The sequence below is a fragment of the Thalia democratica genome, chromosome 2 (genome assembly GCF_965202585.1).
Source record: "Thalia democratica chromosome 2, ktThaDemo2.hap1.1, whole genome shotgun sequence".
Taxonomy (NCBI): domain Eukaryota; kingdom Metazoa; phylum Chordata; class Thaliacea; order Salpida; family Salpidae; genus Thalia; species Thalia democratica.
The window spans coordinates 90,157,394-90,173,320 of record NC_139166.1 but is presented as its reverse complement, the minus strand read 5'-3'; positions in this window follow the sequence as shown (position 1 = coordinate 90,173,320).

Genomic DNA, 15,927 nt, shown 5'->3' with positions numbered 1-15,927 from the left:
AGCGATAAATAGTTATAGTTATAATAATATAGTTGTTAAATTAACATTCTAGTTTAGGTTTATGCTAGATTTTTACCAGCTGATTATTTAACTGTTTTGTCAGAGCCAATTGTTAATCAAACTGCTTGAATTTATTTTAATTTCATTCACCTATTTGACATTTTAATAGTCGTTATGTCACTATAAACTTTAGATATATGAAAGTAACAAAGTTATGTTTTAACCTGAAAAAAGCATCGCAGTCACAGATTTAGGATTTGAAGGTTGCAGTTTGTTGATCAATAAATTAAATAAACAGTGAGTCAAGCTTTAGGCTGGTTCAGTATTTGATTCTTTTTTTTACTTTTGAAACTGTTTATTCTTATTTATTATCTTCAAAGCTACCTAAGCCTAAAATACCGTTTTGTTTTTTAAACCGACAAAAAAAGACAGCTGACACCTAAGGTTTACGTTATGAATAATTATTGATAGACATTACATTTGCCATAAGCCAACCAATTTGAAATTTATGAATAAAGTTAAAAGCTGTGGTAATAAAACTTCTACTATAGTAAACATTATAAACTAATCAAACGAAAATTATTTTAAAAATAGAAAATAATTATGTAAATTGAAAAAAAATAAATTATAATATAAAAGTCTTTCTATTGCTAAATTGTTAATCTATCGCCAGCTTAAACATACTGAAGTTTGTTTAAATATCAATTTAAAAAAAAATTGACTAAAAAACCGAAAAACTGAACTATTCAAAATTTTATCAATTTCAAAATAACTTGATAATTAAACATCAAAATTTAATCTCTGCTTTGAAAAATTCACTACTTTTTTTAACCTTTGAAATTAAACTAAGATTTTAAAACGGAATTTTGTTTTCCCTAGTAACAAGTTAAACATTACATTGGGTTAGAAGGTTTATTTGATAATTAAAAACTAATTTTTTTATACAATAACTTAGAAAAATGCTGTTATTACTGTGAACAACCAACGGTACATGTTAAACTATTATTGAATGATTTTATTTTTGAGTATTATGATTCAAGGTGTATCACTGATGACTTTTTTCTTAACAAATCCGTTACTTTCAAAGACAGCTCACTTTCCAGTTAAAGTAAAGGTTCTTTTTTAATGGTAAAACAAAACTAAGTTTATTTGAAATAGTATAATTAAAAGTTCATTCAGCATAACTTTTGAGATATTTTAAACAACTAAGTACTAAATCAACAAAATAGATTAACATATTAATATCTTAACTTTTTTTATAAAATTTATACTGATATTTTTATTTGTGATACTTTTATATGAAATATATAAATTTACTTTTTATAATCGAGGAGTATGTTTGAAAACTGTGTTCTAAAAATAACACCTAGGCTACAATATATTTTTTTTGTTTTGTTGTATTTGTAATTATAGTTGTGGAGTTATATTTAGAAGTTAAAACTTAACATAGATTTAGAAAATAAAATGTTTCATTTATAAATCTGTCATAAAATATAACTTTATAATTGCTTTAGACAGTAAAATGTTTTCAAAAACTTTATATTTAAATTAAGAGGCTTTAATTTTCCTTATCTAAATTAAACTAAATTAGTATTGGGTAGGAGACGAGTAAAGATTTAATTTAAAAATATTTGCATGAAACAACTAAATCTTTTTTGTTTTTATAAGTTTCTAAAGAGTAGTTTAACTACTAGTAAAAGTTTTTTCAGTTTTAGTGTGTAGAGAAATTCAAAAAGTTTAGTAGATTTTTACCTTTTTAACGGTTTATTATTTAAAAATAATAAACTGTAAAAAATAATAAACAAACTAAAATTATATAAGGTACTTTAGTATTTGTAATTTATAAGTTTTCTTTATTTATTGTAAATTGTAAAATATTCAAACTAAAATAAAACTCGTATACTAAAACTAGAAAAGAGAAAAAAAATAGTTTTTGTTAGTATATTTAAGCAAAAAGATTCAATTAAATTTTGACAACATTGTTGTTGGTATTCTTATTTTTTTAGATTAATAGATTATATATCTAAATAAAAGTAAAATCAAATTGTATCACAAACTTATATATATTTATATAGCCAAAAAAGTATAAGTTGTGTTATCTTTCATACCTAAAATAACTTAAACAGCTGTAAATATACATATTAATAAGGCGGCAGATTGACTTTTCTCGTTGATAAAAAAAGTTTATGCTGACTTTTTGACAGCTAAAAATAATCACAATTATTGTATACTAAATATTATTAAAACTTTTTTAATTTAAATTATTTATTTATATAAGTTGCAAAATTATTGTTAGTTACGTCATTTAAAGCTTGAGATGCATGGAAATCGGTTTGTTATCAAAATTCATAATCTTTTTTTTTTGTTTATTATTATATAATTTTGTTTTTATTTTACGAAAAGTTATCGATTTTTTTACTTAGTGTATATAATATTACCTTTTTATTTAGTTAACAAACTAAATCTTCATATAATTTCTAACTTAATACAGTAGCTTATGCAGAACAAGTTATTTTTTTTGTATAAATTTACAACAATTAATTAAGATTCTAGTAAAGCTAAAAATTAGTTTTGATTTACAGTTTTGTCTTTAAAACGTTTATTGGTTGTAAAATAACCTTCAAAATTGAGTGAGCTGCAAAAGTCTTTTCTATTCGGTAAGTTATTTGTAAACGGTTACTGACATCTAAGAAAAAGTAAAGAAACTTTTCTGTTGTATTACATAGCTATAACTATAGTAAATAAAGTTGAACTCTTTAATTTAAAAAAAAAAAGCCTTAAACAAAACAAATTAGTCAAAACTAATGTGTAAACAAAACTTACAAGCATAGCTTATTAAAATAAAAAGCCGACAAAGAAGACATACATTAATATTTTCATTGCTTTTGATGTATAACTAATGTGACAATCATGAAATCTTTAGTCTTAAGCTATAGAACGTTAAAACTTAAGTAACAACCTATGTTGTTAATAAAATAATTTTCAAATAAGATCCCACAAGTTTATGTAAAAAGTATTGTTTGATAAACTGAATTAAATATTATGTTCAGCTCTTCGGGCGAAACTTACTTTACAAAATTAGAATATATATACATTATCCTATTTCACAGTAGATATATATAATTGTTTTTCTAATAGTAATAAGTTAAGAAATATGCCTAAAACATGTAATTGCCGTAAACTAAACAAAGATAACTGCCCATTAAAAGGTAATTGTTTAATTAAAAATGTAATTTATAAAGTTTAAGTTGAAAGTAAGGGCACAGATAAAATTTATATCGAAAGTACAGCAGGTAGTTTCAAGGATAGATATACTAATCATAAACATACTTTTAAAAATATAAATAAAAAACAAAGCACGCGTTTATCGGATTATGTCTGGAGCTTTTTTCACAGGTACGGTAAAAGGCCAAACATGGAGTGGAGTATTGTTTCAAAGATAAAACATGCATCCAACGGAGTAAGTAGAATTTGCCCAACTTGCAATACAGAAAGAGCAGTAATTGCAGCAGAAGATAAAGACCTACTTCTGAATAAGCGGCAAGATTTATCGAATATCTGTCCCCATAACCGACGATTCTACTTTAAATAACTCTCTCTATTTATGTACTAATTTATTTCACAAAACTCACATATACTTGCAAGTTTAATACTTCATGTTTTTAAGCTGTATAAATTATTGAACAATTTGTTAAAATTATTATGACGTAACATTTCTGCACAACTCAATTTAATTTTCATTTTTAAAACTGGCCTATTCTTAGAGCTTTTTGAGGTTAGTCCCTACTTTTATTAAATTTTTTTTTTGTAGACAATTTTATAATTTTATGCTTTTATCCCAAACTTTGTTTTTAAACCATAAAGTCCATTTATAGTTCAGCCTAGATAAATACTATACATAATTATACATGCATTTTTCTGCTTTTTTTCTAATGTGTGTTAACATTTTATAGACTCCGTAGATCTGTTCTTAAATTTATTTGAGAGCAGTGAAACGCCGTTAGTTGAAATAAAGTTTTAGCACAAGAACATCTGTGATATAATTGTTTTTCTAAAGATTAAACCTTATAGCTATATCAAATTACACAGAATGTAGCGAAATATGTTTACATGATTCTATGTACCAATTTATTGCTAATAATTAAAAAAAAATTATTTGAACAGTTTATTGAGCAATGCTTTCAAAATTTAACTAATTTCTTGATCAACACAAAATAAATACTCACAAAAGTTAATTAATTAAAGAAAGTACGAGTAAACTAAAGAAACAATCAATATAAAACTAATCAAAGTAATCATAAAAACTAAAATAGATAATTAGATCACAAATGAACTATTTAAAAATGTTAATCTAGATCCTTTATCAGAACCTAGTTGATGATTAAGTCTAGGTTTAATTTTTTTTTACTCATATTAGCCTCTACTGCAAGTTAATTTTTCTGTTTTAACAAAATTTAATAAATTCAAAACAATTAAAAATATGTAATATAATGCTTTAATAGATGTAATATCAGCATAACTATTATTTGACAATATTTTAAATACATTATTAAATAATACAAGCTAAAAAGTTGAAGTAGCTCAAATAACAGGTACATGGATTCAATAGCAATTAGTAAGCAAAAAGCTTAGTTGCTTAAAATTTATTCTGGCTTTTAACCAGTTAAAAATAAGAAGAATTTAAATTTGCCAATTATATTGTAAAAATGCTTCTATATATTATTATTTTAAAAGTAAATTCTATTATTTTAAAACCTTTACGTCACTAAAATTTCAAGTATTATAAAATTAAATAACTTTTTTATGATATAAATTTACACAAATTAACTATTAAAGAATTGCTAGCAATCGAATTTAGAAAATAGAGCATATGCCGTAATAAATAATTTTATTTATTTTGTTATTATTGTACGTGTATTTTATAAATCGAAGTAAAACCTTAAAAAAACTATAGTTGCATATAAATTTACCAGTGTAAATAATTGGTTTAAAAAAATTTCGTTACAAAACATTCATGTTTTAACAGGTTTAAAATAATAAAATTATAATTAATAATAATAATTAAAAATAAAAATAATTATAATAAAAAATTGTGCGACCTAAAATCTGCTCTTTTATATGAATAAATAATAAAAATAAAAAAAATACTTTGCTAATTATTTCAAATACTTTGGGTGAGTTACAACTAAATTGAAGTTAATTGCGAGACATTGGTATGACCTAATATCTTTTATAAAGAAAACTTCAAATAATTTTTTAACTCAAAAATATTATTTTTCTTTGATTATACTGTTGTAGTATTTAGTCTCGGTAAAATAAATTACATTTTAAATTGCATTTCTAAGTTAGCGTAAGTTATTATTTCTAACCTTAAAAGCTTAATACTTTTATAATAAAACTTTTATTATAGCAGTTAGAATATTATACTACTAATAATAAGTAACAAGTTAGCAAACATTATTCCTTTAAAATAAAAGGTTTTTGTTATATTAGGTTCAAAATTTAATAGAAACTCTAAGTTTGCCTTAAACATTGCCAGTAGTTTTTAACTTTAGTAAAGATTATATATATATATTTTACTGTAAATGATTTTTTTTTCGGTACAAACTTGAAATGTATAAAATTTTAGACAAAAAGTTGTGGTATTTACGCAACAAACTTTCATAAATTGCTTACTATTTGGTAAATAAATAGTAAGTAAGTATAAAAATTGTAATCTTAAAATAAAACTTATACTATAAAATAAAAAAATTTATTTTACAAGTTTAGTTTAGTTGTAACAGTATAATTATTAACTGTTTAAGCAATTCGGTTTAAAAAATTTCTTAAAAGTTAATTAAATATTAACATGCTTTAAAAGGTTTTTAATAAATGTTATTTTAATACATACGAAAAACACATTTACTTTAATTTGTCTATGTTAAGTTAACTTCGTATTGGGTTGTTAAACAACAGCTATTAATTTTGATACTTTATTATTAAGTTATTTGCGTGAAATAAATAAGTTATGTTTTTCTGATAAAAGTTGTAAAAAAAAAGGTTACGTATAGTACAAAACAAATTATTATTATTTTTTTTTGTATCTTTTTATTGTTTTTGTAAACCTTTATTACTACATTGGTCACCTATTTTTTTTTAATTTCGCCCTTAATTGATTACAAGCTACCAAAACCTCAACTAAAACTAGCACTGGTTATTGAATCGGCTATCAAATTTGAGACTCAAGTTTGCGAAACTTATATTTAAAGAAGCAAGCTATACAGTTAAAAAAAAAAAAACTTTTTTTCCATACACTGACCAACGCATACATATAAAATATATCTAAGTTGACGCTGTATGTGATTCTGAATAGAAATTTTTTAAAGATGTAATACTAATTAAAAATATCAGTTATTTTTATAAATTTAGTTACTTTTAAATATAGTTAGGCTAATAAAACTCTAGTACTACAACAAAGCGTATTCAGTTATGTAGTTTAATTTATAAAGACTTTACATCAGCTTAAACTACATATTTTCAAAGTTTCTAAAAGTGTTATCGTTTTGCAAAACAAAACAATACTTTTTATGAATAGTTACGTTAGAATAAATTTAATTTTACTTATTTGTATGAATTATTTGCATACTTTTGATTATAAACTGTTTTGATTTTGAATTAAATAACATGCACAAATTTTCCATGTTAATAAATATTAACAATTAGTAAACTTTATTTATTTAAATTTTGAAAAGAAAAAAAAAACTACTGTTTAAACAATTGTTTATTTTAAAGTGCTTTACTCCTATGGTTTTTACTCAAAAACTTAGATTTTAAAATTACTTAACGTAGCGTTAAAAGTAGTGTTTACTTTATATTGATATAGTTGTAATTGAAAATGAGATTAAAATTATTTTGTAAGTATAACTTTTAATTTTTATTTATTACACTAAACTGTCAAAAATTTTTATTGATAAAATTAATTTGTATTTGTACTTTTACGTTTTATACGTATTCTATGAAAATTTTTTTATCTAGTATACTATGTTATTTAAATAATATAGTTCTATACCAAAAAAATGTTTATATGAAAAGTAACACAAAATTTATATTGTAATTTTGATTTAGATACGCCAAAAACTCATAAAGACCGTTTTAATTAGTCAAGCCAAGACTGTTTTAAATTAAAAAAAAAAATAATTTGTTGATTGTGGAATAAACGGCCAAAACTCATTGTTTACATTGACTTTAGTTACAATAATTCTTACATAAAGTTTATAACACATTTTAACATATAAATATTTTCTATTTTAATCATATATCTATCACATGAGCAACTGAAATCTTAAGTTTTTACTTCAAATAAACTTTTAAAAGTTTTTATTGGTAATAGTTTGAAATTGATGAAACCAAAATAATTTAGAGCTTATTTGAATAAGTAAATCTAAAAGTTTTTCATTATACATTTATTACTAAAAAATCTTTCTCTTAAATTAAACATCCATTGACAAACTTTTTTTTAAAAGGCATCTACTATAACAAAAAAATTTAAACTAAACAACCAAAAACAATAAAAAAATAACTTATACACTTATAACTTACACAAAACCTTTTTTTAAAGTCCTATCTAAATATTAAACCTATCGACAGCTAAAACAAACTGGGTGTTTTATAAACGTTTAGTAAGATTAAAAAATTGTTTGAAAAATTAAGAGCCTTAGCATAATACATAGCTGTATCTTAGTTTTTTAACACAATTTGTACTGGGATATACCAGTTGAAATTAATTTTATCCACCAATTTAACAATATGATAACTAAGATTGTATTAATTTACACTTAGTTAAAAAATAACTTGTTAGTATCAGTAACGTCACTGCGAACTTTATAGACAACCTTTTATTCTTAAAGTATTTTGTGTATTAGTTAAACACATTTTTTTTCTACGAATATTTTCACTTTTAAATGTTGTTTTAATACTTTAATATTATTTAAAAAAAAACGATAGCTTGTAAAAATACTTTAATTTTTACTTTAAATATAAAACAATATCTTATTTCTGCTTAAAAACACTAAAATGTTTATACAAGGAATCAAAGCAAATTTTATGTATAATATATAAATACTTAGTCTGATAACAAACTTTATTTAAACTTAGATATAGTGGAAAGATAAGTAAACATAGTTATTAAAAAGTTAAAAAAAAAATTCAGAATAAAACTTATACCGGATTATTACCAGTAAAAATGAAATTAAAATGCTTTGGATAAAGCTCCTAAAGAATTATTTTTGATTATTTTTGTTTTAAAATTATAGTTTACATATTAATAATCGTTACGTCATTAAATATTTAATGTACAAAATTTGAAGCATAATTTTTCATTATAAGTTGTTTTTATTTTATACCTTTAACTTTCCTCAACTACTGATGCTTAATTTAAAGTAAAATTATTTAGGTTAGGTTATTTAAAAAAAAAACTTGAACTTTTTTTTGTCTAAAAATTTTTGATTTATATTATAACTTCATAAAGATCGTAATCAATGTAAAGTCAAAACTTGATGCTTATAATACTTATATACTTATTTAAAAAAAAATAGTTTATCGTATTTAAATTAGTAAGAAATTTTTCGTTATCTTTTTATCTACAACTATAGATTGTTATTTTAACTAATCTATTTTAGCATACTTTTAATAGAGTACTCTTAGTATTGTAAAACCTATTAGATAAATAAATTTCTAACCGTTATCCTCAAAAACAATCCAACAAAATCTTACTAAGATCAAAAAAAAATTAGATTCAGTTTAAACTATTTATAAGTAGAAGAATATATTATTTTTTGTTCACAAAATAAAATATAATTATTTTTCGACCATAAAGGTTTTTAAAAGTTGTATAAAATTTATTTACTAAAAAGCAGAATTCAAGAAGTTATTTATAAACACATCAAGTTAAAACAATAAAAGGTAATCTGTTTTAACTAAAACTTACAACTAAGACTAGTCTAAGTTATTTTAATACGATAATCATGTAGAGATTTCACATGTTTTAAAGTCGATTACAAATACTGTATAGTTCTGTTTAGTTTTATTGCTTAATTTAAAATCTATAATTAGCTTACAAAGCTAAATTTAGAAAAATAAAACAAAACGAAAACATTTATACATAAAAAGTGCATACTCAAAATAAAGGCTAATATCATTTACAATAATCAAAAAAAAAATCTACAGTTCATATAAACATAAGAACAACCGTAAAACAAATAAGTATAACGAAGTTCAAAGTTATATAATTTGCAAATTTTAACTAAAGTTTATTTGTTCTTTAAAGAAACCGGTCAAGAGCTTTAAAACTTCTACCAAGTTTAGTTTTGTATTATTTTCTAGTTAATTAGCTACATAAAAAAAAAAAAACAGTTCTTCTAGTTTTGATGTATAACTCATACTGGTTTATACAGTTAAAATTTCTGCATAACACTGATGACATTAATATGTTGAAAATACTTTACGTTTGACTAATCAAAAAAAAGTTTAATATTAGTTATGTCGTTGCTAGCTTAATAAGTTTGAAAAAATCTTGAAAGAATATATACCAATTAAAACAATATGATAAATTTATTCGGTAAAAATAAATGTTTAAAGCAAACAATTGATTTTACAAATTACTTTGTTATTACTTGCTAAAAAATAATAACTTCTCGCTCAAAACACTAAAATGCAAATATTTAAAATAAAGATAAGAGCTAAAAAGGAACTCGCTACTTACCAAATAAACTTTGCTCCGGATTAAAAAGATTTATTTATCAGACAAAAACTTGATATATTCTCACAAAAACTTACAAAAATTATCTCAATTTAACTGTGAGTAAATAATAGTAACATTTTGATTTTTATTGAGTTTTAATAATCTTATTATTTTTAAGCATAATCTTTTTAGCATGGCTCCCAAAATTCTTATTCTGTTAAAAAGTTTAAGTAAAATAGCAAATTTTTTTTAGAAAAAAGATGAGTTAAAATAAAGTATAAAAGTATAGTATGATATACTTTGCTAATTAACAAACATAAGAGCTTTTGTATTCTTAATGACTTAAAAACTGTTCTCAATTTATTTACTATAAAGCCAGATCAGTTTTACATGTATAAACTAAAATACAATCATTTGAAATTTAGTTCTAATTTTTTTCAGTAAAACTAGCTGTCCTAGTCGAATTTTTTGAAACATTAAGAAAAATAAACTTGAAATTTGATAATTGATTAAAAGTCTACATACTCTTGTTCGAAGTTATAACTTAGTTCAAGCTATTTACATTATATGGTTTGCTAAAAGAAGTTGTGCTCAAAAGTAGTTAGTAATATAAGAAAATTTGTTCAAAACTAAACTAATTTATACTTTGTTTCAAAACTTTCAGTTAAGTAGATGTGTTACAGTTTCACAGTAACCAAGCTAACTATTTTTAGTCCATTGTAAACCTTTTTTTATGTATATTAAAACCTTTATCATTTAGTAGAGATAACGTTTTGTTTTAAATTATTTAATTTAAAAATTTTACAAAACAATTCATTTACATGTAAAATAGTTGGATAGAATTTAGACAATAGGACCGGAAAATGTGTAGTTACTTTAAAAATTTCATTTATTAATAAAAGCTCATAGAAATTAAAAAAGAGAACTAGACAATTAGTAAGAAATACTTATTATGCAGCGAACCCTAGAATTGTTTTTACCTCTTAACCACTAATAACACCAATTGGTAAGGAACAAGTATCAAAATTTAATAAAAGTATGGTAATCTACTAGTACAGTTGCTATTGTACAGCAAGTTATATTGGATTAACAACTAGAAATCTAAGGAAGAGAATAAAAGAACACATACCAAAATGTGTAGAGAATTTTTGCCTGTCTAATACGAAAGATGGTATACCGGTTAAGGTTTTAAACACATCTAAACGTTCATCTATTTCAGAACATTTAGTTAATAATCCAATTCGTGCAAACAATGATAATATAGATAGATTTAAAATTATTAAAATTTATAGCAATGTTTTTGATTTGATTAAATTAGAAGGCATTTTTATTTTGTTAAGGAAACCTGTTTTATGTAAGCAAAAAGATTTTGACTATACTGTTTCTTTATTTTCGTAACATTTTATAAGAATTGTTTTCATTTTATTTATGTTTAGTTTTACTGTAGATCAATTATATCGAAAATGAACTTATTTGGTTTTATATTTTACTGATTGCTTTTGTCTTTTATTAATCTTTTGACTACTTTATGATTACTTGGTTATTATATAAGTGTGTAAAATCTTATCATTTGTTATCATTGTACTCTACTGAAGAGAAATGATCGTAATATATTTAGTGTTTTTGAAACTGTGTGTCTTGTATAACTTATTGTAATATCATAAATAACCTAGCTTCATTTACATAACTTCTGGTAAAAGTGTATTTTTAACTTTGTTTAAAATACCTTTATTAGAAACAGCATTTATATGAAAATACCAATAAACCAATTAAGCTCAAACTTATAACATTAAATTTAAAAATTGTTTAACAAACGTTAAAAAACAAATGGAAACTGTTATATATAACTCTAATTAGTTATGTAAATGTTGCACAAAAGAATCAACATCTATAAAAGTCTTTGATTTTAGCGTCATTGCTAAATAAGTCTATCAAGAGTAGAGAAAGCTGGATATTGTTTAGATGTTAAGTAGTAATAATAAATTGTTTTAAAATAAAATAAAACTTATCTAAAATAGTATTGAATGTTCACAATATAATACATAAAGTTTGTTTTTAAAACCGTCAAAAAGCCATTAAATAAGACTGTTACACTAAAATAAATACAATTTATACTGTTTTATATCAGTTATAATTTTTTAGTAAAAGCATCAGATTTTCATTTAAAAGGCTACTTTAATTTGTATATACCGTATAACAAAATTTACATTTTTAATATTAGTTACGTCAATGCAAACTTTAGATGCGAAAAGTTTTGAGTAAACTGTTAATTTTTCAGAATTTTGTAAAAACAAAAAAACATAAAATTTCTTTTATATAATGAAAAAAGTTATTTGTTGCTAGTGACAGCTAAAGTTTCAGTTTTTACTTCAACCAAAAACAAAATCTGATATCTGCCTAAAAATACTAAAATGTTTTTTATAAAACTATAAAGGAAAAGTAAGATATTTAAAAAAAAATATTTTGTCTGGTAATAAACAAAATCTGCTCTCGGTTAGAGTTTTTATATTATTATTATTATATTGTTTATTGAGCAATGTTGGACTCAAGCATCAAAACCTGAGCCTTTTTCTTTTGTACTTTTTTATTGTTTTATGTGAAATCTTCATTACGACAGTGGTAAGCTTTTTTTTCAAAATTTGGCCCTTTATTGACAACAACCTACCGAAACCTGAAGTAAAATTAGCACTGGTTATTGAATCGTCTATCAATTTTTAAGACTCAAGTTTGCGAAACTTATAACTAAAGAAGCAAGCTATACAGTTAAGAAAAAAACTTTTCTTTCCATACACTGTGGAACGCATACATATAAAATATATCTAAGTTGGCGCTGTATGTGATTCTGAATAGAAATCAATTTCTTTAGATGTAACACTAATCAAAAGTATAAGTTATCTTCATAAAGTTAGTTACTTTTATTTATAGTTAGGCTATTAAAACTCTAGTACTACAACAAAGCGTATTTAGTTATGTAGTTAATTTATAAAGACTTTACATCAGCTTAGAAGTACATATTTTCAAAATTTTTAAAAATGTTTTAGTTTTGCAAAACAAAAAATTACTATTTATGAATAGCTACGTCAGAAAAAATAAAAGAATAATAATTTGTCGTTTGTGGAATAAACGGTTAAAACTCATTGTTTACGTTGACTTTACTTACAATAAATCTTACATAAAGTTTATAACACATTTTAACATAAAAATATTTTCTATTTTAATCATATATCTATCACAGGAGCAACTATAATCTTAAGTTTTGACTTCAACTAACCTTTCAAAAGTTTCTATTGGTAATAATTTTAAAATTGATGACACCAAAATAATTTAGAGCTTGTTTGAATAAGTAAATCTAAAAGTTTTCATAATACGTATATTATTAAAAAATCTTTCTCTAAAATTAAACATCGATTGACATACATTTATTTAAAAGGCATCTACTATAACAAAAATTTTAAACTAAACAACCAAAAACAATAAAAAAAATATATAACTTATACATAATCTTTATTTTTAAAGTCCTATCTAAATATTAAACCTATCGACAGCTAAAACAAACTAGTGTTTTATAAATGTTTAGTAAGATTAAAAATTTGTTTTAAAAATTAAGAGCTTTATCATAATACATAGCTGTTTCTTAGTTTTTACACAATTTGTACTGGGTTACACCAGTTGAAACTAATTTTATCAATTTAATGTAATAATATGATAACGAAGATTAATTTACTTTATAGTTAGTTAAAAATACAACTTTTTAGTATCAGTTACGTCACAGCGAACTTTATAGATAACTTTTTATTCTCAAAGTGTTTTGTGTATTAGTTGAACACTATTTTTTTCTACAAATATTTTCACTTTTTAATATTTCTTAATACTTTAATAATATAAAAAAAACTAGTGAAATGTTTTTAATTTTCAGATAAAATATAAAACAAAATCTTATTTCTGCTCAAAAACACAAAAATATTTATACAAGAAATAAAATGAAACTTAATGTATAAGTAATAAATACTTAGTCGGATAACAAACTTAGTATGCACTTAGATAGAAGGTTTATTAAAGAAAAAAAATATGTAAAAATTTACAAAAATAATCTTATTATTGTACATAAACAATGGTACTAGTTTAATTTTTATTTATGAAAATATTAAAGATTTTTAATCTAGGTACAATGCTTTGTGTTAGGTTGTCTCGCTAAAAGCATTTTCATGTAAAATCTATTAGTTTTCAAACACTACAGGTCGCATGATTAAATTTAACATTGTTTACTACGATTGAATTATTATTTTTCTTTTAGTTTTGTGATGAAAGTATTTTAATTGTCTTACACAATTTGCATGCATTTTGAAATAATATAACAGAAATCGTAAAAGTTACTCAAGCAACGAAATGCATGCATATAATGGTAAAAATATTAAAAAACTTCTAGTTTTTTAAAAGTTTCACCAGCTCAAAATGTAGACTTTACTATGATAATAATTTAATAACTATAAATTCCAAGATTCGACTCGATTTGTTTCCATTTTCTAAGTAAATTTTATCATTTGATAATCAATACGTTGTTTAAAACTTTAAAAAGCATAGTTTAAAGCAAACTTTAATATATTAAGTTGTTGGTTATGAGCTATAACCTTTCATGAATTTACATCCCTTTACTACATTCATATTCATCAAAAAGGTTTGAAACCTACATTCTAAAAATAAAACTATAGCTACAGTAGAAAAATCGATTTTATTTTGTTTGCATAATACTTATGTTGTTTAAATAGTAGTAAACTTTTTACATAGTTTTAGTAGCACACGTACTTACTAGTCGATTCAGTTTTAAAATTGTTTCTTAAAACTATCATATTAAAGATATATATATATATATATCTAGAATTTGCATCAACTTTTTTAAAAAAGTTTTTAAAATAATAACATATCGCTTTCGTCCTAAATAGGCTTATTCTAATAGTTCAGTGAAATATATACTGGTTTACATCAGTTAAAATTGACAATATTATCGTCAAGCTACCTTAAACATCAAAATTTTTTTTATATGATTTTCTATATAGTTTTTTTAATTTCAAATGGTTGTTACTTCACTACTAATTTAAGATGTATTAAATTTGTCCGAATTTTAAAAACAAAATATTTTTATTGCAAGTAATACTGTCATATATCTAATATATAGTTTAAAATTAGTAAAAAGAAGTTACAATATTTACTCCAATTCAATATAAATATAGAACTTACTGTGTTGTTATCTGTGCAAAAAAAAAACATGAAAATTCTGTTGGATTAAATAATTAGCAAAATAACACTAATAATTATATTTAACAGTATATTTTCAGCTATAACATATAATCTGGGTTTTTTGTGTTTTTTTTTGTATAATTTGGTACCGAAGTACAAATTTAGCATATATTTAGTAGCATAATTATCTAACTGTTTAAGTTATTCGATTTAATAATGACTTTATATGGCTTCACAAGAGTAAATTATCTTACATGATTTTAAGTAAAAAATACTTTTAGTTTTCTTGGTCTACAGCAAATGTGTTTGTATTGGATTAGCAGAAATAAGTATAACAGTAAAATTTAGTCTTAATTAGCTTAACTGAAACAATTAAGCCTTTTTTAAATCACAAACATTAATAGAACTAATAGTAGACATTGGCGCTTCTTAATTTTTTTCAAACAGTTTTAGTCGATTGTTTTTCTTTTTAACGGTTAACTATTTTAAGTATTTAATCTTTCATATAAATTGGCCCTTTATTTATTTTCTAAAATTTTAATATATTCTTTACTTTATAAATACTGCTGACACTTGTTTGAAAGATGACATGAGTTAAAGAAAATAATAATTATTGACATCCCAATTTTTATTTTCCTTAGATTTGTGAATTTTAAAAACTAAAAAAAGCTAAACTTCTTGTATTGAGTATTAATCCTAAATTATATTGAATAAAAAATACAGCATATATACAAGTTGAATTAAATGCATTTAAAGGTTTTACTAAACAAAGTGTATAAGATACTTAAAAAAAAGACAAATAACTTTCAAATATTATAATGCTGGTATAAATACTTCATTGTAAAACTTATACTGGACTTGTACCAGTTAAAAATGAAATTAAAAGTGCTCTGGAGGTGAGTTTAATAAATTCTGTCTCATTATTTTAAATTAAAAAAACAAGTTTTACTTTTTAAATCATCGTTACGTCATTA